This window comes from Gracilinanus agilis, chromosome 3, assembly GCF_016433145.1.
Source record: "Gracilinanus agilis isolate LMUSP501 chromosome 3, AgileGrace, whole genome shotgun sequence".
Taxonomy (NCBI): Eukaryota; Metazoa; Chordata; class Mammalia; order Didelphimorphia; family Didelphidae; genus Gracilinanus; species Gracilinanus agilis.
The window spans coordinates 201142503-201168981 of NC_058132.1; the positions used below are offsets into that span (position 1 = coordinate 201142503).

General features: G+C 37.3%; 1 protein-coding gene and 1 pseudogene across 1 annotated transcript in view; one reads left to right on the forward strand and one right to left on the reverse strand.

Moving 5' to 3' along the window:
- SIK3 (SIK family kinase 3) overlaps nucleotides 1–26479 on the reverse strand; it is a 280799-nt gene that overhangs the window by 186760 nt on the left and 67560 nt on the right. The window lies entirely within an intron of this gene.
- Nucleotides 8132–8190, forward strand: LOC123243431 (annotated as a pseudogene).

Here is a 26479-nt window from a genome sequence, read left to right on the forward strand (position 1 = left end):
GGGGGGGGGGTTGAAGGGGAAAGGAGGAGCATGAATCATGTAACCATGTTAAAAATGAATATTAATAAATGTTAAAAAAAAAAAAAGAATATATGTGGAGGGGTTGGCTTTATCAAAGAGAAGGCTCATTTCTTCATCTGATGAGTGGAGGAGATAATGAAGGATAATATAAAAGGGATATAAAATGAAAAGTAAGGGAGAAGAAAGAGCTCTTAGCAAACAGCCTCATTTTTCAGTGAAATATAAGTTAAGGCTCTCAGTTGAGAGGGTGGAGGATAGGATGAGAAAAGTTTTGAAATTACAGCTATAGTGAACAGGATAAAGAATAATTTAAGTAGAAGGATTACCTTGTTGTAATGAAACCCAATTGAGATTAGATATCAAGTGGTAGTGTACCCAATCAGCATAATTTCATGACTTCCCTTACCTCTATTCAGAAGGGCAGGAAGATTTGTAGATTTGTTAAGCTGGATGGCTGGAAGGATGGTGGAGCCCTTAACAGAAAAGTTAGGAAGGGAGGATTTAGGGAGAAGAATAATGAGTGCCTTTATGCATTTTATATTACCTAGAAAAAATATGATTGTTCAATTGGTATTAGTGCACTAAATTTAAATTATCTTGGGCAATTATCATAAAGATATTATTGGTATATTGAGACAAAAAAAAAAGGTTGTAGTGTTTACATGCAACTTGAAACTCCATTTGGCAATCAATGCCTTGATTTTTAAAAAATACATTTCCAAAAGTTAAACTAAAATCCCAGGTCAAATACAAAAACAATTTGAAAATGCAGACTAACCTACAAATAATGTGTTAAGAAAACTACCCAAAGATTGAATGAGCACATCTTTGGCAAAGGCCACTGTAAAACAATGAACAAGAGAGGGTTGGATGCTGGCACAGCATTTCACTTTGGCAGTTCACTGAAGCAGTGTCTACAATGTCTCTCTAGTCAGGCTCTATCTCCCCCATTCATCTCTCTGTAAAGTGAGACGTCTCAGTTTTGTCTGTCTAAAGGAAAGCTGGCTCTGAATTAAGGAGAGGGGGAAAAAAATTCAAAACAATGCACTAAGAAACTGGAGAGAAAAAATTAAGGGGAAAATAAAACCACAGATATCACTAAAATGGAATCCAATTTTTAAAAAACAACTATTTAAAGGAATTCTAGGGCCAAAAGAAACCTAATTTATACAGAACATGTTGAAAATATCATTACTTTCATTTTAGACTGCAAGAATCTAAAAAAAAATAGTCTAGTTTATAAAATCCAAGAATTTCCATAAAAAGTTTCATTTTGCAGGAAACTTCATTCCTACAGTCATCCCAATGCAACAGAAAAAGTTGCAGCTTAAAACATTCAGTCTATCTACCTAGGCTTATATTTCTTGAAAATCTATTACTCATTTTGTTTTAAACATACAACTTTGTAAAGAATACATGGAAATAAAGGCAGTATAGAACACAAGTTTGTCATTGGCAACAGCAAAAAAAAAAAAAAAAAAAAAAAAAAAAAAAAAGTCAAACCTCATGGTACCTACCTACTTCCCTACCTTGGAAATTTTTATTCCCTGGACTTCAAGAGGTATTTCCAAAGACTGTTTTAAGACAAGTTTTCTGCCTAAAACTAGAAGGAGATTTCTTCCTACCCTTATCCCTCTTCAAGGACTGAATATTGTGATAAACCAAGTAGCAGTAAATAAGAAAAGAGCTAATTCCACAGTTAAATTCTAGCAAAGCTGGATAGTTGGGTAAAGTGACTAATGTATGTCAACAGAAAAACTATAACTGTGGTACACTGTTAAAGGAGAGTTGAAATCCCAACAAACTTATTTTAGTGATATCAGACTATGTACATGAGCATCAAATATTTTCATTTAGATACAGTTTTTTTTAAGGATTCTTTAGTTGATGTCATGGTTAAATATTTCTTTTCTTTTTTAAATCTGAAGTCTTTTCATACCAACCACTAAAGGATAAGTAAAGGAATTATCAGAATTTTCATCTTGGCATTTTACATATCTTTTCAAGGTAAATGGCACTCCTGGGGTACTACAGAGAGTTTATGTTGGAAACAAGAAGTCACAGTCCCTACTGTCAAGGACTTTTTTTTTTTTTAAAACAACAAGAACTAAGGAAAAGATACAGGGTAGTGATATGAATAAAAGCCAGCTGGTGGAATAAAGTAAATTGAAAGCTACAACTATCTGATGGCTATTTATGGCATGAAATCACCCCTTGAAAGGATAAGAGAATTAGTATTTGGAGATATGAAAGACTATAGAAAAGGCATAAAGAGAAACATGTAATTTGTTTAGCATTACTGCTATGTCAATATTAACAGCAAAAATTAACTAATTTCCCATTATAAAATATATATAGTCCTGGCTGAGGAAATCTGAAGAAAAAGTTGTTCTCTGTTCCCAGCAAATAAAACACTATTTTTCAACTTGCTAAATTTGGCTTAGACCAAACTAGACAATTCCTACCAAATCAACACTGTTATAAGGCCAATACATTTACTCCTTTCCCTTTATAATATCTTTTCTTAGCAATATGTCTACAAAAACAATAACTATGCAAATTCTAGATCTGACAAATTGTTGACCTCCTAAACTGAAAAGCAGGGTTATAGACTTGATTGTAAGCTCCCCAATGGCAAGGACTATGTCAAATAAAGAAGATATCAATGTCAGCAGGGATGGAGGCCTTTAGCTCACAAGCTTCTCCTTGAACAAATCCTACTTGATATTTTTAACAATGACTCAAACGAAACTGTGGATGTTTATTCAACCAGACTACACAAAATTAGAAAATATAACTAATAACTAACACACCACATGCTAGAATCAGTATCCAAAAAGATTTCAGCATACTAGAATGAAGGGCTAAATCTACTGAAGTTAAATTTAATAAGGATAAGTATCAAGTCTGAATATTTGCATGTGTGCATGTGTGTGTTTGCATGTGAATACATGTGTGCACATGTACATAAACATAGGATGTAGAAAGACATAAGTAGCTAAGAGTTAATCTGAAAGATAACAGAAGGCAGAAAGTAGTGGCAAAAAAACCCAACAGATTTTGACCCCAAAAACCTGGATTCAAGGCTTCTCTCTGCCATGTAATACCTACCTATATGACCAAAGGGTATAGGGAAGACCACTGCCTCTGGTGTAAAGAGTTTTCAAGGCCCTTTGTGAAAGTAAATTCTTGGTTCTCTTTGTCTATTCTGAGTTTACACTTGTGAAAAAGGATTCCTTTATTCTCTTTGCCTAGTAGGAGTTAAAACTTTGGTTAACAATAACTTAAATACCCCTACTTAGTACCTCTCTAGATTGTGAGGACAGGATTAACTCTCTTTTGTCTACCTTTTGATTGAATCAACACAAGCTTGAACTAGGTGGAGGAGCTCAAAAACCACTTAGTGAATTCACACCCTACCTAATGCTAGGTGAGAAGCCAGTAAAATACTTGGAGAGCTCTACCCTTTTTGCTAACTCAAACAGCCAGAAACTTTTGAATTCTTTTAAGAGTTCATACACTCAGAAACGTGTGACTCCTAGGAGGAGTTAGCACCTATAGAGGTGAGAAGTCAATCACACTGCCCCTGGGCAGTGCTGGACAATTTGGACTAGCCCCTATGAAAAGGGGCAGGGAAAGGAAACCATCATAAAAGCCACAAAATCCTTTGGCTGAGGCAGTCTGGTGAAGTTAAGTCTCGTGGAGAGTGTCTCCTGGAGATAAGTTTCCAAGGGAACTTCACTGGAGACTGAGGCTTGGATAGTGATTTCAACTTAAATTCTGATTCCTGGACTACTTCGTTGGGTGAGTGAAAAGGGCTGCCTCCTTTCCTAGTTTCCTAAGAGACTAGCTTCCATCTTGGAGGCCTCATCTGGCCCTCCTGGCTAAGGACTAGTATAAGTATTTCCTCTAACCTCTCTCATTTCTCTACTTTATTGTTTTCCCTTTATTTTGTAAATAAACTTCTGGCTTGAGATATAATAACTTCAGCAACCATGTTATTTCATACAATTTAAGTCCAACCACTAAATTTAACCATTACACCTGTCAGGGCTTCTCATGTTCCTTTGGTGTCCAAGTTTCACCCAAATCTCTCTTGTAGCTCCAAAAAGCTGTAACATGAACAGCTACTCAGTAAAACCCAGCAAAACCATATCAGTAGATGGGCTAAACCAGGTTTCAGGTATCCAAAAGGCTTTAAAACCCATTTTGAGTTAGGGTGATGTCTACTGTATAAAAGGGATTCTCCTTCCCATTTCTCTCTCTGTCTTTCTCTGTCTCTGGCTGTCTGTCTGTCTGTCTCTATCTCTCTCCCTCTCCTGGCTTCAAGGAACTACTGTGAGTGGTGGGCTTCAATCCATCAGAACAGTACATAGGGTATTAAGCTAAGCTTCTCTTTACCTTTTTCCTACATTTCCTTCTCCTTATTATCATTACTTTGATGTAATAAAGCTACTAGCTGCCTCATAATTTAATTTTCACTATTACTCTACCCCAAGCATATGAAGACTTCCCTGGGTGGAAGGGGCAGATTAGAACAATTTGTACCAACAGCCTTCATGAAGGCAACTGATCACTTGGAGCTTAGTCAGACATCAAAGACACCAAAGTCAGCCACTGCATCCCAGGCCATCACCAGTCATTCTGATTTTTGTGCTGTCACTGAACTTTGATGACTCGGGAAGACAGACTGAGGCTGATGACTGGGTAACTGCCTTTCTTAAATCCAATTCATGTGGAAGTCAAGATATCACCCCATGATGTCACTGGTCCTTTTCAAAAACCAAGAACAAACAACAATCTATATGACCTTAAGAAAAATGGCAACTTCTCTAGCCCTCAATTTTCTTAACTATAAAATGAGGGCATTGGACTAAATTACCTCTTAAGATCCCTTCCACTAAAGCCCATGCCTAAGATTTTAGTGGACAAGGTCACTGAGTCACCAACATGAAATGAAACACCTATTTTTTTTAACCAGACCTGTAATTTCATTAATGTAGGCATCTCTCAATGAGTAAACTACATCCCAATGAGTAAACTCTCCATACCAATGTAGATTAACAACTGCTACAAAACTGACGGTTCTATAGTTAAAACTACCAGAAGCACAAAAAGTCAAGCAATTTGCCCAGGGTCACACATACAGCCAGTATAGTAGAAGCAATAGCGTATCCCCCTACTCCCATACAAGCTATGTTAGTTTTTCCTTAAAAGGTATTAAGAAGCACCCTCAAGACTTGGCTGGCTCAGGAGACTAAAGGCTCAGGCTGCTGATGTCACTTCCTCAATTGCTGGAGAACTAAATAGCCATAAGAAGTTCCAGGTCCTTTCTCTGATTCTTGGCTGATAGGAAATAATGAGCAATTCAGCCAAGAGAACTTCACTAAGCTGAATCAAACTGAGGTGTCCTCAATGCCTACCAGACTCCAGAGCACCCACAAGGAGCACAGGAAGGCAATGGGCAACACATGCTCATTGTGGCCCTCTGAAATAGAAGCACAGAGTCAGGCCTGTCACAAGGGAGGTAGTCATCCCCCAGCAGAGGCAGTACACTAATACTGTGGCCTACAGCAACAATCTTCCCTAGCACAGGATCAAAGAGCTCAGTAGTAAGTCCTATGTAGGGGCAGTTGTCACCCTCCAGAACAGGAGAATCACCATTGACCCTGGCAAAATAAGCAGCATGCACAGACATGTTGCCTAGCAATGGTATAAAGTGGGCAGCTGGCAGCGATGTGCTCCCAGCAGCCAATGTCCCAGGGGCAATGGTCAACCCAGGGGCAAAAGAATGTCACTGGCAAGTGCTCTGAGTAAAATGCCCACTGTAACCTAGAGCTTACTGCAATTTAAAGTTGACTGGTTCCTCCACATTGTTGCTAGTACAACACCCCAAAGATAACACAATTCTTCCCCAGGGAGGGCTTAGAAGTCAGTAAGGTACCTAAGGAGGGCCAACAGCCCAAAGTTTGTTTTTCTAAGCTCCCAGCTAAAATGGTTTGTATGTTTTTAAAAACAACAAAACTTAATTTTAAAATGTAAAAACCATTTTTCCTTCAAAGCCCTACAAAAAAATAGGCAACTGCTTGCTGACCCCAGGCTCAGAGGAACAAAAGGTAGCATTGTTGGGAGAGGACTTGTTTTCTGGCAACAAGGGAGAGGTGAAAGTGTAATTAGCCTCCAAAGAATAAGGAGAACAGTTCCTTATTCACTGGGCAAATATTTTGTATCCCTCCCCACCCCCATCACAAGGCTCTAAAGGAGGAGAAGGTCCCAGAACTACAGACCTGTAACTCTTCTCTTTCATAGCTAAACTCCTTGAAAGGCCACCTACAATAGGTGCCTCCACTGTTTCTCCTCCCATTCTCTTCTTAACCTCTTACAATCTGGTTCTGATCTTATAATTCTACCAAAACTTTTTTCTCTCCAAAAGACTTCTCATATGCTTAACTCAATGGCCTTTTCTCTATCCTCATTCTCCTTGACTTCTCTGCAACTTTTTACGTCGTTGGATCATTCTTTCCTCTCTGACACTCTCTTCTCTTTAAGTTTTCAGGACACCAGTCTCTCCTGGTTCTTTCCACCACTCTCATCATGTTCTCTCCTCCCACTATTCCTTCCCTCTTCCCACCCCCTCTCCCCATCTCAAAAAAATAGAATCTGAACCATCTCTGTCCTCTTTGCTGGATCCTCTTCCAGATCACCTACTCTCTAACTATAGGTATCCCTTAGGATTCCATCCTAGGCCCCCTGGTCTTTTCCTTCTATACTCTGGCACTATGTGATCTCAACAGCAACCATGGTTTAATTACCATCTCTCTTATGCTAATGACTGTCAAATCTACCTATCCTGCCTCAATCTCTCTGATGACCTCCAATCTCCAAATGCCTTTCAGACACCTTAAACTGGATGTCCAATAGATATCTGAAACTCAACATATCCAAAATAGGACTTAATATCTTTCTCCCTAAAACCTCCTGACTCATAACTTCCCTATTACCCTTCCCTATTACAGAGAACACCTTCCCAGTCCCTCAGGCTCACAATCTAGGACTCTTCCTGGACTCTTCACTCTCTCTTAACACCCCATAACAAATCTGTTGCTAATGCCTATCAATTTCCCTTTCAAAACATCTCTGGAATAAGCCCCCTTCTCTTCTCTTACTCTCTAGCCTGCTGGTGGGTCTGCCTACCTCAAGTCACTTCCCACTCTAATCGATCCTCCATACAGCACTTACTATTGGCTAATAAAATGATTTTCCTAAAGCACAGGTCTGACTGATCATGTTAGCCCTACACAGTAAGCCCTTAGTAGCTCCCTATTGTTTCCAGGATCAAATACTAAAGGTTCTATTTGGCATTCAAAGTCCTTCATAACCTAGCCCCCTCCTAACTTTCCAGTCTTCTTATACCTTATTCCCTGACATATAATCTTCAATCCAGTGTCACTAGACTCTTGGCCATTTTGTGAACAAGACACTCCATCTCTCAGCTCCAGGAATTTTCTTTGGTCCCCATTCCTGAAATACTCCCTCCTCTGCTCCAACTACTGGCTTCTTTCAAGTCCTTACTAAAAGTTCACCTTCTAGAGGAAGTTTTCCTTAACCTCTCTTAATTCCAGTGCTTTCTCTCTGTTAACTATTTACTTTTTATACCTTGCTTTTATATGTTTGCATGTGTCTCTCTGGTTAAATTGCAAGCTTCTTGAGGATAGGAATTGTCTTTAATGTTTTCTTGTATTCACAGCATTTAACATAGTGTCTAGCATATAGCATCTACTTAATAGATGTTTATTGTTGGTTGGTTGGGGAACCAAGGAATGCTAAATGAGTGGTAGTATGGGATATTCTCCCTGATCTGGGATGAGGATCAGAAGCTATTGAGTGTCTTCATCTTTTCGGGGGCCTTATTATCCCTGGCATTGCTTCTGTTTATGGACACTTTTTTTCACTGAGAGATCTACTGTGAATTACAAAGATTTGGTATCACCACTACATGGATTGGATCATTTTAGATCTAGGATTTGATCCTTTCTGGCACTCTTCCAAATTCAGTCCCTCCTTCAGGGGGTTGCTACATTGTTGTTTGGTTTGGAATTCATTTGTTTTAGTGCTTGCTTCGGCAGCACATATACTAAAATTGGAACGATACAGAGAAGATTAGCATGGAATTCATTTGTTTTAGTTTTTACTCTTCCTACTTTAATGCTTCTTCAATACCTGAAGGTCAGAATCTACCATTAATTGCTATAAAATCATTTAAATGGTGGAAGGCCCTCCCTCTAGAAGTGTCAAACTTGCTGCCAAAAAATGGTCCAGATTGCTACTGAACCAGATTAAAATATAATTGGGAAATATTTAACAAAACTAACAAAAACACAACAGAATACAAATAATGTTAACGTGATTTTCTGACAGAGATCTTTACATACATTTAGAAGCCTTTTTTCTATTTAAGTTTGATACCACTTCTAGAAGACCTTAACGCCTTTACCACCAAGGGACAGAATATGTTTGAAGTGGCTGAATATGGTTAAAGTGATATTGTAAACCTTGTTCCCCACATAAGGTATGCTAGTTTCTCCTTTAAAAGTATTAAGATTAACCTCAGGACTTGGTTAGCTCAGGGAACTAAAGACTCAAGCTGTTAACATCACTTCCTCAATGGCCGAGTACAAAATAGCCACGATTTGTTCCAAACCCTCTCTCTGATGCTTGGCTAGTGGGAAAAGATAGGCAACTTAGGCAAGGAAGTTTTGTTCAATGGAAGCTGATGGCAGATACTATCTTTGGAGAAATCTTCTTAAAATTAAATTGAGGCTAAAAATATTTTCTTTAGAGCCAAATGTACCTAGTAGAAACTCTACTCAAAATATAAAGCTAAAGTTTCAAACAATATCACACACAAACACACACACACAGAGTATAATTACATCCTGGCATAGATCCCTTTGGAGATCTCTCAACAGTCTATAATTCTATTGACAATCTAACAAAAATATATCTTCAGATTCTTGCCAAGAAAAAAGTTTAAGTACATCAACCTGAACTGTTTACCAATCTAGGGAGACTGGGGCTAAAATGAGATGGCTGTGCAGCATCACCCACAACCCATCATTTCCCAGAAGGTCACCATATGTTAAGAACACCCAAACTCTACTCTTTGCAGTTAAAAATGTGTTTTACATTCAGGCTGAAGAAAAAGCTCAAAACGCCAATCTTCTTCCTTCAAAATCCTTTTTTCCCCTTATCAGCCTGATGATTAACAAACTAAAGACTAATATAGCTTTATAAATATTAATTCTTTTTACAAGCATTAATGTCATAGTGATGATGTTCTTCTGTTATTTTGTATATGGAAAGTTATTGCCTACAAGAAATTTAAAAGCTTCCTTAATGACCTTAAACTTTTCCCTGAAACAAAAGTTCATCTTTTAAGCATCAACATCCTACAAGTCTAATGGCTTTGAGACAGGGAAAACAAATCTTTAAAGAAATGAATATCACAGAGGTCAATGGAAAAGCAAATGATAAAGGAGATATAGCTGTGATATATAACTGAATAAGGAACTTCAAAGAAAAATAATAAAAGATGACATCAGGGCAATGTAGATGAGTTAGTTATATACATATGGTGAGTAAATTTCTGTGAAATTTCATTTGATTGCCCATGTCCACTTGTACTATGTCAGAACCTAAAGAGGAACTCTAGCACATTTGGTAGACCATCTGTAGAAAGCTTATGAGAAGACATGAAAGAGAGTCACACAGGATGGACAGGCATGAAGTTAAAGAGAACATTAAGACTGATGAGATCAAAGATCCATATGAGTCATGAAATGCCTTATGGCAATACATATCAACAGCCTGAAGTACAACAACATTAGATCCAAGAATTTAGGGAGGGAAAGAGAAGTGGGGAGTTGCATAGGGAGGTACATATTATCTTACTACCTTACAGTTGATTTCTTTTAGGCCTTGTTTGATTTTTTTTTGGCCCCTACCGTTTTGCATGGCTGGGTGCTATACAGATATATAATTCTAATTCCCAGTAAAATGACAAAGAATAGCAGAGACAAAACACAAACCCAGGTTTTCCTGACTCCAAATATAAAAATAATTTCATATAGTAATATTACTTAGTGGAATGATACCATATTTAAATAACTCACTTAGTATATCAATACCATGTTTATTGGTAAGAACCCAGCAGAGATCCCAGGAAACAGATGAAAAAGCCTATGGGCAATCAAATGAAATTTCACAGAAAATCCAGGCACTTTATTCATAGGAAGGTCCCTCTGGCCTTTTCCCTCAACACTTAATCTAGGTACAAGTTTAACCTTAGTTAACCAATTTCTCAGTCCTACATAGGGACTAGAATCAGTATATTCTTTTCTTCAGGGATAGGAAAAGATTATTATAGGGAGGGACACTAACTAGCAAAATGACAAGTGGCAATGATAGAAATACTTTAAAAAATAACTTTTTAAAAACAGAAACAGTACTCAAAAGCAAATGGTCTAAAATTATTTACTGTAGGGATTCAACAAATCCTGAGAGCAACAAAGCTGATAACTGACATTCATGATGATTGTGAGCCATCAGGAGGTAAAATGATATTCAGTAAAATCTGTTTAACTAGGTAAGAAAAGTATAACATATTTTAGAAGGCTTTACATTCCACAAAACTTTTTTCAAAAATTGTTTTGATTCTAAAAATAGTAAGCTTCAGTTGCCAGAAAAACTATTTAAGTGGCCCACTTCATTTCTCAATGATGAGAGAAAATTTAAGTATTTCTGAAAATAGTTTTCTCTCAAGAAACTTAACAACTATTATTGTTATTAACTTTTTTAATTCTTCCATTTAAGTTTTAATTTGATTGTAACTATCCTTTATTCACACAGTTTTAAATCTCCAAAAGAAAGGAAAAAAATTTCAAACAGAGAGATCCATATCCTGCCCCTAATAACTTGAGAGTGCCTGCCACTACAATTAATCCTTCACTTGGAATTATCTGCGCACTTGAGAACTGGAGTACTTTAAAGGTCGAGTAAAACCTAACTCCTGATCCAGGTGCTAAAAATATTTTCCAGCTGGAGTTGAACATCACTGAATATTTAAGGAACATTGTAAAACATAAAGCCCTATAAACATTACTTATTCACTCTCCCCTCCAAGTCTATGCATATACTTCAGCTGTCATGATTTACATTGGTTTCCAAGACAGGCAGTTAATCAGGTTATCCTCCAAGAGCTTCCAAAATATTTTTCCTTAAGCAGAAATGTGACCCTGTCATTGTCCCATTCAAACTCTATTGACTCTCTATTGCCTTTAGAATAAAATATAAACTTCTATTAAGCCTTTAAAGCCCTTCATATCCTGGCCCCAACCTCTCTTTCCATCCTCATGGCACATGACTCCCCTCACATTCCCTTCCACACACCTCTTATCCAGAAAGATCCTGCCAAACTGCCATTCTTTCTATTCCTCACACACCAGGTACCAGGTACTCCACTACCTCGCCGTCATCATGCCAGGAATGTGCTCTCTCTCCTCATCTTTACATCACAGAATCCCTCTCTTCCAATGTCCTGGCTACCCTATATTTATTCTCTTTATATTTATTCTGTATGTACTTATCTATGTAGTTGGCATTTCTTCCATTAAAATGTAGGATTGAGAGCAGGAATTGATTCATACTTTTTATTTGTAAAGGTCCTCAATATAGGCTGATTAAAGAAACTGTTTTAAAGTAGTTTTCTTCTGTGATGTAAACTGCCAAATCCAAGTTCTACTTAATATGGACAAGATGACTTCTCTTAAAGCAAAAATATTCCAGGTCAAAATTAACCCTGGTCAACAATTTTGGTCCATTAAAAGGGATCTCACAATGCCCTGATCTAATTAATGATTAAGGATTTTCAGAGCTTTGAAAATACTCAGCTCATGATTCATATTATGGCAATCATATATTTCTTAAGAATCTCTTCAGAGAACCTCAATGAACTGATGCAGAGTGAAATGAGCAAAACCAGAAGAACACTGTACACAGAAAGTAAAACACTGTGGAAAAATCCAATGTAATGAACCTTGCTACTAGTAGCAATGCAACAACCTAGTAGGACACTCCTAAAGGACTTATGGGAAAGAATGTTAACCACATTGAGAAAAAACTATGGGAGTTGAAATGCTAAAGAAGAATATATATGGCACCATCACTTATCACATGTATATATGGGTATGTGATTTGGGGTTTAGACTTTTAAAAAATCCCTCTATAGCAAAAATGAATAATGTGGAAATAGGTTATCAAGTGACAACATTTGTACAACCCAGTGGAATTGCTTGTCGGCTCTGGAAGGGGGGAGGGAAGAGGGAAGGGCAAGAAAATGAATCATGGAAACATGGGAAAAAATTTTAATAAATATATTTTAAATAAATATACATATGGAAGGGATCCTAAAAAGAATCTCTTCAGAAACAGCACTCTGAAGAACTTTAATATCAATTGTGAAACACAGGAGACATTGCCACAGGGCCACGCCAGCATGACAGGCCCTACCATCAAAAAAGGTCTCTATGAGCAAAGAAGAATTGCAGTAGCTGACATACATGAATTTGGAGGCATCTCCTTCTCAAATGTTCATACAAGCTATTTGTGTACCCAATCTGTGGGGGAGCCTTCCAAGCTCACATTGGTCTGATCGGTCAGAACTCGACACACTGCACCCTAACCATGACATAGTGATGTCATTTTGGTCCTCTTCAAGTATGAAGGACAACCACCACCACCACATTAGTATGGGAACTCCCTTTATGAAAGCAAAAGCATATGTAAACCATTAGTAGTTGTCTTCCAGTGCCAAAGAGGTTAAGTGACTTATTTGTGGTCCCACAGCCAATAAGTGTCAATGGCTGGATGTGAACCAAGTAACCAAAAAGATTTTTACAGGATAAAGCACTGGGCTGAAGCTAATAAAATGAAATTCAACAGGAATGAATGTAATGTAAAATCTTAAGTCTATATTTAAAAAAAAACAGTTTTATCTGAGTGTACAAGATATGTATAAAGATCCTCCCCTGAAATTCTATATAAATGAATTCCTATAAAACACAATTTTTTATTTTTTTCCCCAAACAATAAAAAAGGCAATAATTTTTCTTTCAAATCCAAATCATATTCAATCATATTAAGTTCCTTTGGAGTCACTACAAGTCAACATGTCAAATCTAATGTGGGAAATACTACTAAAATGGTTAGATAAAATGTCTGAAAAAGATCTAGGGCAGAAATTCCCAAATTGTCTCAAACCTTTTCACATCACCTATAGGTCAAAAGAAAAACCTAACAATTCTGTTCATTAAGTGCTTAGGATGAAATTTTAAAATATGCTATGGCGGGCCTCTGAGTCCCCTTTGCAGGCACAATAGCACAGAGTTTGAGAACTTCAGATCTATTGGTTTTTGCAAATGGCTGCCAAAAGCAATTAGAGGAGGAGGTGGCTCCAGGAATAAGGAGAGAGCAGTTCTTCTGTAATCTGTCCTTGTCAGACATTATTTAGAATATTGTGTTCATTCTGGGAACCACAGTTTAAGCAGGATATTGATAAGAGAGAGTGTGTATGTCCACAGGACCACCAGGATAGGGAAGAGCCTTTAATCCATGCCATATGAGACTTAGTTGAAGGAAATTACTATGTTTAACCTACAGATAAGAATAATGAGGGAGTACTTGATAGCTCTCTTCAAATCAAGAAGCGCCATCATGGGGGAAAGGAATTAAGACTTACTGTTCTGTTTATCCCTCCTCTCCCCAAGCAGAAAAATGAGTAGAAAGCCAAAGTCAAGGAAAATTTGCTAAAAATTAGAGGTATATAACTTTTGTAAAAGATAGTGGGTACCCATTTCTCAAAACCAATTAAGCATGTCAATTATACTATGGTGAAGATTCCTTTTGGATATAGGATTAGTGGATAGACACCAAGGTTAATTTGAACTCCAAAATTCTGTGCTTCTGTGACTCCAAGACCAGCATTACACACTATATCATTTTGCCCTTCTATTCTGCTCTATACTTAGGCAGAAATGTTTGTTGAAATGCACTGAATGAGAGAAGAGAAATTAAGAAAAAAATTTCATTAAAAAAAGAGATAAGGACAGGGAATGGACATGTGATTTCACTGACAGAGAAAAGTCCCATGTGAGCAAAATTGCTCTACCATTCAAACTGCCATATTCTCTACAATTTATATCTTTAGAGAATTATTTAGAGCTTGCTCAATTAAACAGGCAATATGAGAAAGAGGTGGCATTTGAATCTAGCTCTTTCTGGCTTTAAAGCCAACACTTTATATACATATGATTTAGCTGCATCTCAAGGAAAGTCAAGTAAAAGCAAAAGAGGCAACTAGATGGCACAGTGGCTAGACTTGAATTCAAATCCAGCTTCAGACACTTACTAGCTGTGTGACCTTGGGCAAATCACTTAACTCTGCCTCAGTTTCCTCCTCTGTAAAATGAGCTGGAGAAGGAAATGGCAAGCCATTCCAGTATCTTTTGCCAAGAAAACTCCAAATGGGGTCATGAAGAATCAGACACAACTGAAATGACTCAACACCACACACACAAAAGTGTTAAGCACTGGAATACAAAGCAAGGCAAAAAATAGCCCCTGCCTTGTAATGAGGATGTGTGAGGTGTTCAACGGGGGACTAGCATCACTGGGGTAAAGGTTTACTAAACCCTTTTCAGGGCTACTTGCCTCCTTTGGTATCTACCTGCACCCAGTTCTCACCTGTGACTCCAAGGAGTTGTAGCATGTGCAGCAACCAAACCTCAGTAAAACTGTATAGGCAGACAGGCTAAATCAGGTTGAGGGTGACAAGCCAAAAGCCTGTCATGAGTTGGAAGGGTTTCTACCCCTGGCATGTGAAGATCCCCCACCCTTCCCCACCCCAGGGGAAGGAAATGAAAGAAACAGAAGCAGACACTATGGGACACTTAGAGCTGGGTTAGACATCAAAGGTCATCAACTTTATCCTGAGCCATTGCCAGTCATCCTGACTTTTGTCTTGCCACTGGACTTGGCTGACTGGAAGAGAGAGTGAGACTGACAGCTTTGTGCAACTCTGCCTCACTTAAATCCAATTTATGCCCTAGTCAAAAGACCTCACCAATGATGTCATTTGGTCCTCTTCAAGGACAAAAGACTAAAACCAACCAACCAATTCTAACTGGGAAGACAACATGAAAACACAACTGTGTACATACCAGACAAATATAAGCATTAAGCAGAAATAAAGAATTCTTACAAAAGGGGGATGGATTTTAGCTGAGACTTGAAAGAAACCAAAAGGAATAAGTGAGGAAGAAGAGGATCCCAAGCAAGGGAAACAGTCACTGAAACCATTGTATAAGTAGTAAGGGTGTCATGTCTGAGCAACAGTAAAATGGCCAGTGTTACTGGATCACAGAGTATGCAACAAGGAGGATAGTGTAAGAAAACTGGAAAAGTAGGAAGTAGTCAAGTTGGTTGTTTTTTAAAACAAAATTTTATTTTCAAACAAAAATCATCTCTCTGTGTCTCTCATTTTCCCTTCCCCCACTCCTCACCCTCATTGAGAGCAGGAAAAATTAAAACTTGTTACAAATGTATATTCAAACAAAATAAATTTTAGCACTGGCTATGCCTAGAAATGTTTTAATCTCAGGAAGTGGGCAACATGTTTCAACCAGAGTCCTCAGGAATTGTGGGTAGTCATCACTTTGATCAGAATTTCCAAGGTATATTATGTGCATATGTATATGAATATATATCAATATTACATACATGCAAAAATAATAGTTTAATTAGGCATGATTTGCCTTCTTGCCCTCCTACTACCCTGCCTTCTAAGAACACAAGAAAAACAGAATCTATTACAAACATATAATCAATCAAAAGAAATTTCCATATTGGCTATGTTTGAAAAAAATTTTTATTTTATTTTCTATTCTGAGTCCTTCACCTCTCTATCAGGAGTTGTATATAGTATCTTTCATCATTACTTCTCAGGAATACTGGTTGGTCATTATAACAGGAAGAGTTCAGCATAAAAATAACTTCATTACATTTATATACAATAACTTATAAGTCTATTCACCAATATATGGGCACTTCTTAGATTCCCATTCACCTCAAAAAAACTATACATATTTTTGTTCAATTTTAGGGCTTTGGTTATGACTAATCTCTCCCTTAATCTACTCTCCTTCTATATACCCCTTTCCTCTTTTCCTCCTATTTCCCTGTAGAGTGAAATGCAGTTTCATATCCAACCCTGCACGTGTGTTTGTGTATCTGTGTTTCTTCCTTCTTTTGATCAGTTCATGTAAGATTGAGGTTAAAATGTCAGTCATTCCCCCAAAGTCCTTCCTCACTCTTTGTATAGATTTCTACTTCTACCTTCTGGTTTTGTTATATTTCCTAATCTTCCTTTTTTCCTTTATGCTCAAAATATTACTCTTCCTCTCGCTTTTCTTTTCTTAGGATCAAGACATAACAGAACTACTCTCAGACCTTGACTAATTGGATACCCTCTGGGACCTCTGATGATGATAGGGATCAAAGGGGAAATGTGTCATTTCTCCATATTTGAATGTGCGAAGTTTAATCCCTTCTAATAATTCATTCATGTTTACTTTTTTATGTTTCTCTTCACTCCTTTTTTTGAACTTCAAAGTATCTCCAAAGCTCTGGTCAATGCTTCAAAGTGTTCTATTTTATTAAAAATCCATTTACCTCCCATATCATTGAATTCAATTTTGCTAGTTAAGTTATTCTTTGCTATTTACATCCATGTACTTTGCCTTCTAAAATAATAATAACTAATGATTGCTAACATTTATATAGTAGCTACAATGTTCCAGGCAATGTGCTAAGCATTTTATATTTATTGTCTCATCTGATCCTCACAACAACCCAGGAAGGTTAGGTACTCTTATTATCCCCACTAGTTAAGTGACTTGCCCAGGGTTACCAAGACCAAGTGAAATATGAACTCAACTTCCTGACTCCAAGTCTGGCACTTTGGATCCTGAAGCACCCAGCTGCCTAGAATATCACCTTTTCTATTCCTTTGTAATGGTGGCTGCTAGACTATAGGTGATTCTGACTACTGCTCTTAGGTACTTCTTTCTTTTTTTCTGGATGCCTATATTATTTTTTCTTTGACCAGGAAGCTCTAGATTCTGTCTATAACATTCCTGAGAGTTTTCATTTTGGAGTTTTCTTTCAGGAGATAACTGGTAGATTCTTTCAATTTTCACCCTGCCCTCTGGTTCTATGAGATCTGGATAGTTTTCTTTTAGGATTTCTTAAAATAGAATGTCTAGGATCTTTTACTATTTATGGTATTCAGATAGTCCAATAATGCTTATATTTTTTTCTCTTTGATCTATCTTCCAGGTCAGTTGATTCTGCTAAGAGATATCAGACATTTTCATCTATTTTTTCAGCGTTTGGACCTTGCTTTAACATATTTTGTTGCTTTAGGCAGTCATTGGTTTCTATTTGGTCTATTCAAATTTTCAGCAAGTTTGTTTTATAGAAATATTTTTAGCTTAGATCAGTTTTTTTAACCCTTGCTTTATCTAGTCCAGAATGCTAGTTGAGCTTGTGCTTTTCTCTGAGGCAGTGCTCAAGGATATTTTGGAGTCATTCACTTCTCTCTGTGTATCTTGAGCATCCCTGTGACCACATGCACATCCTTTTTGAGTTAATTTTTTTACTTGCCAGCCTACTTTCCTGACTTTGGACTTGATGTTAGGGCTGAATTCTCTAATATTTTTGAAGAGAGGCTCTAAACTGGTCCAAGCTTGCAGTGTTTCCAAAGCAGTCCATATGAAGGTAAAGTCTGATTGCTGCCCCCAGGGTCTGAGCTCTGCAAGTTACTCATATGATTCTGTCTATGCAGGAGATGACTGTTATTGTATTCCATACCCTATAGCCAATTGAAAAGCTCTGCTGGCTCAGAGTAGCAGAACTGCAGGCTCCCCTTTGGTCTAGGATTACTGCCTTGGTTATTCCTCTAAAGGCTGACCTAGATGCTGGAAATAAGACTATGTTTTCTCTGAGTTCTTGGCTATACCCCTGTTGCTGGCTTCTGAACATTCTCCTTTCTCCCAATACAACCAAAAGCCTCCCTTCCCAGATGCTACTCTAACACTCCCTTGAGCAAGCTCCCTTCTCATTCTGCCTTAAAACTATGACCTGTGACTGGGTCATAGGCAACAAAGCCTATGCTTTGCCAGTTTGCACCTTTCCCTGTCATAGTACCCCAAGATGGGTCTAGGGGTTCCTTGTTTGGGTTTCAGACCTCCTCTAGCTATGGCACACAGCCTCTCGTTGGATGCTGAAGTGCTCCCCACAGTGTGCTCTAGGGCTGGCCTATCCCCAGTGTCCATAGATTTCCCAGTCGATCTTCTTATGGCAACTTGGGTTGGACATTGGGCTCACTATAATTTTATATAGATTTCCCCATCAGCATTCAGTCTAGTGCATTTTCTAACTCTGCCTAAAAGAGTTTTGTAATCAGCAGCTCACCTGCATTGCTTCCTCTCCTCATGGTCAAATTGTAAAGGGTTTTGAAAGTCAAACAAAACATTTTGTATTTAATCCTGGGGATAAACAGAAAGCTAATGGAGTTTGCTGAGTAGGGGAGATATGGTCCAACCTGAGCTTTAAGAAGATCAATCTGGTAGCCAAGTGGAACTAGAGTGGGGAGAGCCCTGAGACAGGAAGACTCTAAAGGCTACAGCAACAGTCTAGACCTGGATTGGTGAACCTAGGGCACATGTGCTGGAATGTGCTGCAAAGAGAGGCTATCCTCCCCTCTCTACTGCACCTGAGGACATTTGTCCCATCACCCACCCCTCTGCCCAGCAGCACAATGGAAGAGCTTCCTCCTTCCCCTGTCTAAGGTAAGGGGGCAGCTCACATGTGGTGTGAGGGTTGCAGTTTGGATATTCTGTCTCTAAAAGGTTAGCCATCACTGGTGTAGACAGAGGATGATGAGAGTCTGCAATGGTGGGGTATTTGTGTCAGAGAAGAGGACACAAAAGATTTTGCAATGGTAGAATTAGCAGAACTTAGCAATGGGCTGGATACAAGGGATAAATGAGGATGAGGAGTCAAGGATGAAAGGTAGGTTGCAAACCTGGGTGATTTAGAAGATAACGATGTCTATGACAGTAAGAAGTTTCAAAGAGGTTAAGATTTGGAATGAAAGATAAGGAATACGGTTTTGGAAATGCTAAGTTTAAGATATATATGGGGAAAAGACTGAAGTGAAAAGTAAGAAAAGTAATCAAAGTAAAATTCAGATTTCAAGGGTTAACAGTTTACATTCATATAATCCTTTATATATTTTTTCCCACAAAATGCTTTCTAAGGCCCATTTTAAGATAAGACTCTGAATGATGGCTGCATGGGTGGCAAAAACAGTACTCAACCCTTTTACCATGAAAATAGGCTGCCAACAGTAAATTTTTTAAATCTCTCATATCGCAGGCATTTTTTTACATTTTGCTTCAGATCCAAAGGAGCTCTTAATGAATGATCACCATTATTTCTAATTCTGTCTCAGAGCAAAAGGTATTTAACCATGAAGCAAAGGAGGGCTACTTAATAATAAAACAAATAGGGCTGTGGTTACTACTACTTTTTTAGCCTTACTGTATGGTTTCCTTCATTTAGGGTCTTGAAGATATTATTCGGGAAGATCACTCAAGTTCTGTTTACTAATGAGGCAGAGATGCTGAAGAAAAATGTCTCATAATTATAAAATGCTTATCATCCTAGGAAAGAAAAGTTAAAAAAAGTTTACATTTATAATTCAGCTCTTGTATTTTCTTTTTTTAAAGATATTTCATTTTCCCAATTACATATACTAACACTTTTCCACATGTTTTCTGAAGTTATAAGATCCAGATTGTCTTCCTCCTTCCCTCCCTTTCACTCCTGGAGATGGTAAGTATTATATGCATTATTATGCAAAACATATTTCTATATTGTTCAAATGTTGTAAGAGAATACTCATATAAAACCAAAATCCCAAATAAAAACACAAATAAATTAAAATGGAAAATAGCATGCTTTCATCTGCATTCCAAATCCAAAAGCTCTTTTCTGGAGGTGGATGGCATTCTTTGTCATAAGTCCATCAGAACTGTCCTGGATCATTATATTAGCACCTGTATTTTTTTCTCCAACTTGTCAAAAACAAAATGTGTTTTCTGAAAATAAACACTCTTTCAAGACTTTCTCATAGATCCTTAGAAATAGGGTGAAACTCAGATAGAGGATTAATCTCAACCATCTAGCTAAACTATCCCAACATTGCCCTACAAAAAACTTTTTTAAAACACCTTAAATCAAAGTTTGGAGCAGCAGAGCCAATGAAAAGTTAGGGTAAAATCTTTTTCCAGCCCAATAAAACGTAAGAAGTAGGCAGAAGAAATCTCTAACACAAGGATGAAGGTCTAATGGATGTATTGCTGCCACAGCAACAACACCTTCGTTAGTTCTCAGTCCAAATCATTTAGAAAGAACTTACAGGGGACCCCTTACTCACACTGGCTACAGCTGGCACTGATTGGCAACTCTATTATATATTTGCAGTCCTGGGTTATAGTTGAAGGATGGAGAGAAATGTTGATGGTTAGTCACAAGGGGGGGGGGGGGGGAAATGGTCACAGGATTAAAGCAAAGAGAGCACTGGTGTATGTGGCTGAAGGGGACCAGGGGCCCTTCCTGGGTAAAGAACAGTGTGCAGCCCAAGAACTTAACTATCTCCCTTCACATATCGAACCACCTTGGAAGAACCAAAAAAGTTGCAGATCCCAGAACTAAGTCTGGAAACAACAGCACAAAAAAGCCTGAAGCTTGATACAGAATTCTCATGTAAGCAAGCACTGCAGTAGTTTTGTTGTTGCTGTTGCTGTTGTGTTTGAAGGCCATTATCTTTAAAGGCATATGAACAAATTTCTGCTAAACATTAGATGCCTTTGAGGGGAGGGGGTGTGGAGGTAGGGGAAAGAGAAAAGGAAAAATAGCTATTTTCAGTTTACAATTGAATATAAGGGTTTAAGTACCCTACCAAAGGTTTATAACCTCTGATATCCTCTCCTCAAACAAAAAATCTACTCAAGCTAGATAGAGGTGGTACAGGGAGAGCATGGTGTCCAGAGGCCAACTTTAACATAAAGTTCAAAGTTAAGAAATAGGCTGAAAATGAGCAAACAACAACAACTTTATCACAAAAAGCATGATGGGAGATTATTGTGCACAGTTACAGCAATGTTGTAAGGATGGTCAACTGTGAAAGACTTGGCTACTCTGATCAAGACTTGTGATAAAAAAAAATACTATCCACCCCAGAAAGAGAACTGATGAACTCTGAGAGTGAACTGAAATAAAATGTTCTCACTTTATTTTTCTTGCTCTTAAAAAAAAAATACAGCTGATATGGAAATAGCTTATGTTCTCAATCAGGGAGTGGTGGGGGGAGGATCTGGAACTCAAAATTTGAAAATAAAAGAATGTTAAAAATAAATTTTAAATATTTTTAAAAGAAAAGAAAAAATAGATCCTTAATAAATTTTAGATTTTTCTCCACCTACCAAAAGGCTCATTTATTATAATTCTCTCTTTACAGTCAAATGATGTTCATCCATCATTAGTTCCTTTAAAGTCATGTGTGTCATATCCAATGTGGAATATACTACTTAACGGATCTCTGGCAAGACAACTAGCTGGATCTCAGTAGGACAATGACAAAGTAACCATGAAAAATGTGGCAATGTTGTAAAGAAAGGTAATTGATTTGGAGTTTTTTAGTGTTTTTCCTTTTAAAACAAGAGAGAGCTACTTTATTACTAAATAACTAAGAGGTTTGACTTTAAAGGAAAATCTCAGGCAAGGCCCTAACTTGGCAAAGAATAAAAACATAAGCTCCAGGAACAGAGACTGTCTTTTGTCTTGCTTTTATTTGTATCCCCAGTACTTAGCATTAGGGCCAGGCACACAGTACAAGCTTAACAAATGCTCGTTTCCCTCTCTCTCTCTTCTCACAGTGGTTGGTCCCTCTTTGCCCAAAGAAAAACTATGAGATTGAAGAAGGTTGCAACATTGGTTGACAGATAGTAGGTGCTTAATAAATGCTTACTATTTTGCTTTATTTTACACAATTTTTTAAAACCTGGATGTTTTGCTTTGATAGCTATCCAATTTCATAGATATGGGTACTAGTCCCACCCAATATTTACATTTCAAGCCATCCATGTCTTTTCAACATGTAAAATTCTTGTCCACATTATTTCCATAAGTCATCTACCAAGGAGCTATCCAATATGCTAAATTGTAAATAATGAAAACAAAATCTGCCCCTATGACTAATGTGCTTTTACTGTATATACTGTATATACTAGGAGTTGTGAAGGATCTAAAAATGAGATCTGTCTCAAGAAGCTTGGAACTTAACTGGGGGGAAAAAGGTATAAATAGATAAAAAGTTAACTTTACAAAAGTTTAAAATAACAATATAACACAACAGAAAAAAAGTTGCCACAAGACAGTGAATCATTTGCCAAATAAGTAGTATAGGTAAGAAATAAGAGAGAGAGAGAGAACGAGAACATATTGTGTACTGGAAAAGTTTCATGGGGGAAAAAAAGCAACAAGCAAGGCCTTGTGGAATAGGAAATATTTGGATAAGGAGAAAGGAGGGGAGAAAGGCATTCCATTGAGAGGAACAAAAGGAATAAATCACAAAGCAATTATTGTCCTCCTAGAAGCAGCAAACTGGGCCATCAGTCCAAAAACTAAATAAGGTGGAGTAAGGAATCAAATTTGTCTATAATCACATGAAAAAAATACTTTATATCACTACTGATAGCAAAATGCAAATAAAAGTAACAAAGGCATGAGCAAAACAGTCCCTGTCCACAAGGATCTCACATTATAATGGAGAAAAAAATCTGTACATAATAGATATATACAAAGAGATATGTACACACATAAAAGGGATATTCAAAATAGATATAAGGTAATTTTAGAGAGGAAGGCCTTAGTAGTTGAGGATATACCAGGAAAAAAGGCCTTCTGTAAAAGGAAGAGCTGGAGCTGAGGAAACCAGGGATTCCAAAAGAAATAACATTCCAGGCATAATAAAATGTCTCCAATGCCAAAGTACAGGAGTCAGGAGATGGAGCTTTCTATATGAGAACAGCAAGGAGGATAAAATGGCCTGCCAATATAGTGCATGGGAAAGTAAGAAGAGGTAAAAGCCTAGAAAGAAAAAGACTAGGAAGAGACTAAGTTGGGGAAAAGATGAATTAAATAAAAGAGTTTATATTTGATTCCCAAAGAAATAGGATATCTGAAGTCTCTTCAGCAAGACAAATACATATTCATTCCTGTGCTTTAGGAATATTTCTCACACCTAGGTGCAGGATAGAATGGTGAGGAGAATTAAGGTAGGGAGAACAATTAAGAGACCATCACAATAGTCCAGGTAAGAGGTGATGAGGACCTGAACTAGAGTAGTGGCTATGTAAGTTAAAGGAAAGATGAGCAGTTGGGGGAGGAGCGTCATACAAGAGATGTAGAAAGACAAAAATAAGATTTGACCATATAGAATATGAAGGATGAATAAGAAGTTGAAGATGGCCTTGGGATTGTAAACCTGGGTGACTGAATGATCTGATACCTTTAACAGTAATTAGTTCAAAGTGTGATAGATTTGAGGAAAAGATAATTAACAAAAATGTGAAGAAAGGATTATACAACATGGTTTGGAGAGATGGTATGGAAACCACTTTGGTTAGAACAGAAGGTTTAGGTAAAAGAAGGAAAAAAATAGAGGTCAGATTGCAGAGGGCCTTGAACATCAGACAAAATAGTTTCAATTCTAAAATTAAATTAAAATTCATAAAGTATCTTATCACAACATTAAAAGACAAGAAGATTCTAATTAAATACTGTGGCTGATGCTGGCTCCAAACAGCTAAGGTTTGTCTTAAGCATAAGCATATGTCTTTCCGTTAAGAAACTTTAATAGTGGAATATTATAGGAGATATTCACAAGTACTATATTATATAGTTTCACTTGACTTTTTTATGGAAAGACATTGTATGGATGGGTTGTTAGTTGAGAGGTAATTATAAATTATTTCTTTTACACACTCTCTTCAAAGTAGATCTTTTACTCCTACTTTCATCATAGTAAAATTAAGTGAAATTAAGCAATCTGGAAAAACAGGAAACAATCCCAAGCCCCACAAAGCAAGAGGTCAGGAAAAGAAAAGAAACAAGACTTTCTGCTTCCAAGCATATATCAGCGACAATATTTCTCTGAAGAAAAAGTGGAGGGGGAAGCCCTTAGTGGCTCAGTGGATTGAGAGCCAGGCCTAGAAATGGAAGATCCTGGGTTTGAATCTGGATTCAAACATTTCCTAGCAGTGTGGCCCTGGGCAAGTCACTTAAAACCTAATGTCCAGGGGCAGCTGGGTAGCTCAGTGGATTGAGAGTCAGGCCTAGAGATGGGAGGTCCTAGGTTCAAATCTGACCTCAGACACTTTCCAGCTGTGTGAACCTGGGCAAGTCACTTGACCCCCATTGCCCACCCTTACCAGTCTTCCACCAAGGAGCCAATAGACAGAAGTTAAGAGTTTAAAAAAATAAAAAAAATAAAAATAAAACCCCAATGTCCAGCCTTTACTGCTCTTCTGCCTTGGAACTAATATACAATATTGATTCTAAGACAAAAGATAAAGATTTTAAAAGAAAAAAAAAGGAGAGAAAAAGGGGAGAATGATTACAACTACATCAAAACTTCTTCTCCAAGGAAAAGAGTAAAGAGAAGAAAATAAATGATTCCTCTTCTCTACTCCAATCTATTCTTCTCTTAGATGATAATGTAAGTATGGAACTATGAAGTGTGTTAGTTTCAGAGCAGCCACTAAACTAGCAGCATCTTAAGGGCTTGAAATTGATAAAAAACCAAATGATCTCCTCTTCTCAAAAGTGTATTTGGAAAAGAAAAAAGAAAGCACACATGGAATAGCTATACAGTCTAAAATAGTCAACTGATATCAACCCAAGAGTGAAGTACACGAAAAGGAGAATTCTACTAAGAAGAAAAGCTGGAAAAAAACCCTGGAAAAATATATTACCAAATGAATGCACTGATTGTCAGACAGGATCAGTGAAGCTGAAATAAAGACTACCTTTGACCCCTAAAAGAATCATAAAATCTCAGAAAAGACCTTGGAGGCCATGTAGTAGAGTCGTCCACACCTTAATAGGAAAGCCCACTTTGACACATACATTTAGATTTTACTTGAGGACTTCTAGTGACAATAGCAAAAAGAAAAGTTTCTATGTGTCCCAATATTACAAACAGCATTATTTACAACAAAATAAAAAGAAACAAATAATGGTCCCTTTGATTAGAAACAGTTGATCAAGCTATAGTATATACATGTAATGAAATATCATTACAACGTAAGTACTGACAAATATATAAGGAATTCTGATAACAGAAACACCAGCAGATTTATGAAATGATGAGAAAAAAGAAAACAGAACTTGATAAAATACACACAGTAATTACAGACTGTAACTGAAAACAACAATAAAAGCAAGAAAATACAAATAAATTGCAATAACCATTGTTGGTTCCAGATAACTAAGGTAAGAACATATTTTCTCCCTCTTTTATCCACCATTTCCAAACAGTAGCTAAGTCCTATTGATTCTACTATTCAACCTTCATCACATCTTGTATACAACCCCTTTTCTCCTCTAACATTGTCACTTCCCTGGTAAAGATCTTCATCATTATGGTAGTCTGTTGTCTGATCTCCCTGCCTAAAGGCTCTCCCCACTCCAGCCTATCCTCCATTCAGCTGTCATCTTAGTCTTCCTAAAACACCAATATGACCAAGTGACTCCCTTCCCCATTTAACAAACTTTGGTGGCTCCCTATTTCTTCTAGAATCAAAAAAATCCTCTGGCTTGTAAAGTCCTTCAAAACTTGGCCCCTCCTACCTTTCCAATCTTCTTACACTGTACTCCTTGCTACATACTAGACAACTCAGTGACACAGTTCCTGACTATTCCTTGCACAAGATATATTCTTTCTGTACATTTTCACTGGCTATCACCCACTTCTAGAATTCTCCCCTTTTTCTCTCTTCCTCTTGACTTCTCTCGATTCCTTTAAGTCCAACATAAGAGGATTTTAAAGTTTTTCTGTATGGTTCCAGGATGATATTTAATATTTTTTTAAAAATAAGTTTTTATCGATATTTTATTTCTTATACAACCACAGTATCTCCTGTGATCCTTCCACTTCTCATCCCTCTCCCCAAAAACCATTTCATATAACAGAGAGTATTTTTAAGGCAAGAAA